The sequence below is a fragment of the Citrus clementina genome, unplaced genomic scaffold (assembly GCF_000493195.1).
Source record: "Citrus clementina cultivar Clemenules unplaced genomic scaffold, Citrus_clementina_v1.0 scaffold_2, whole genome shotgun sequence".
NCBI classification, from domain to species: Eukaryota; Viridiplantae; Streptophyta; class Magnoliopsida; order Sapindales; family Rutaceae; genus Citrus; species Citrus x clementina.
In genome coordinates, this window is record NW_006262688.1 from 21,612,820 (window position 1) to 21,614,818 (window position 1,999).

The 1,999-nt window shown below is 38.2% G+C and overlaps 1 non-coding gene across 1 annotated transcript; it reads right to left on the bottom strand.

Moving 5' to 3' along the window:
• Positions 1-639: 639 nt before the first annotated feature.
• LOC112101310 lies at positions 640-743 on the bottom strand. The gene has a single exon (XR_002907436.1). It is a non-coding gene; the product is annotated as a small nucleolar RNA R71 (small nucleolar RNA).
• Positions 744-1,999: the final 1,256 nt, after the last annotated feature.

Sequence of the window (1,999 nt, forward strand, 5' to 3'; positions counted from 1 at the left end):
TTTTATTAATTTAATTTTTAGTTAATTTATTTCACGTATTTGTTTTTGTGTATTTTTATAGAAAGATTTTAATAGCGCAATAAGGTTAGTATCGTAATTTCTCCCTCTTCTTTATTTTTATTTGTTTTGTTCTCATCCTTATTTTTATTTTATTTGTTTTGCATGCATGGTCGTAGGTCATTATTACCTAATCTTAAACCTATAGACCTTGAATTAGAAAAAACACTTCGCACACACAAACAAATTAAAAATAAAATGGATTTACAAGCACCACAGGAGAGGCCATTTAAGGACTATTTTAGTCCCTTAGCTAATTTGAGCACATCATGCATAAGATACCCAAATGTAGCTGCTAGGAGTTTTGAACTAAAACCTAGTGTGCTAAATTGTCTCCCCACATTCTATGGCCTAGAAAATGAGGACCCATATAATCATTTGAATGATTTTCATGCAATTTGTCAAACATTTAAATATGAGAATTTTTCAGATGATGATGTTAAACTCAGATTATTCCCATTTTCTTTAAAAGATAGAGCTCGTTCATGGCTTAATACATTACCTGCTAATAGCATTGCATCATGGGAACAAATGGTAACTAAATTTTTAAATAAATATTTCCCAGTGCATAAAACCAATGCTATTCGCAGGGAAATCTCAGAGTTTACCCAGAGAGAGGACGAGCAGTTTTTCGAAACATGGGAGCGATTCAATGGGCTACTCTTGAAGTGTCCACATCATGGGTATGAGAAATGGCACCAATGCCAATACTTTTTGGAGGGATTATTACCGAATGTGCAAGAATGGCTAATGGCAACAAGTGGAGGAGAGCTAATGTCAAAAAGTGCATCAGAGATTTGGGAATTCTTCCAGCGACAAGCGGATAATTCCCAACAACGGAGTCGATCACTCAGGAATACTAGACGAATTAAGGGAGTAAATGAGGTTCAAATTGGCGAATCAACTTCGGGAATCAAAGAAGTCAAGGAGATGGTTGAAGGCCTTGCTCGACAAATAGCATCGTTATCGACTGCTAAATCAACTGAACCACATGACCTTGACTCATACTCAGATCAAGCCAATGCCATAGGTATAATGAGAAAACCATCAAATTACAACCCATACTCCAACACATATAATCCTGGATGGAGAGACCATCCCAATTTTTCATGGTCTCAAGGATTCCAACAGAATGGACCAGCAACTCTAGCTCCACCAATGCAACCAATTCCACAAAATCCTCAAGCCTCTCAGCCCCCATTTAGACCATACAATCAGAACCAGAACTACTCTCAACCCAGACCATGGGAGGATGCATTCCAGAATTTCAAAAATCTTACTCACTCCACGATTGAGCAACAGAATCGCACCATTGATGGACTACGAAATGAGTTGAGAGCGAGCTTTAATTCACAAGCCCAATCAGTTTCAAGCCTCGAAAAGATGGTGGGACAACTTGCTTCTTCAATTCAGACATTGGCAATGACTGTTGAGAAAGGCAAATTTCCAAGTCAACCAGTGCCTAATCCTAAAGGAGTACATGAAGCAAGTACCAGTTCACCACAGCAACATGGAGAGGTCAAAGCAGTAATGACCTTGCGAAAAGGAAAGGAAGTCGACAACAAAGTGGAGATGCCGGTGACAAAAGAAAATCAAATTGTACCTGTGAATGTTGAGGAATCATCACCGGAGGAGAAAGAAGAAACCAACCCACGAGAATACGTTCCGAAAGCTCCATTTCCTCAGAGGTTAGCAAAAGGCAAAAAGGGAAAATCCACAGGTGAGATTCTCGAAATCTTCAAACAGGTAAGTGTTAACATCCCTTTGCTCGATGCTATTAAGCAAGTTCCATCTTATGCCAAGTTTCTTAAAGACCTTTGTACTAAAAAGAGAAATATGCATGTTCAAAAGAAGGCATTTTTAACAGAAAACGTTAGTTCTATACTCCAACATAAAATTCATTTAAAATGCAAAGACTCAGGCTCCCCCACTATCTCATGTA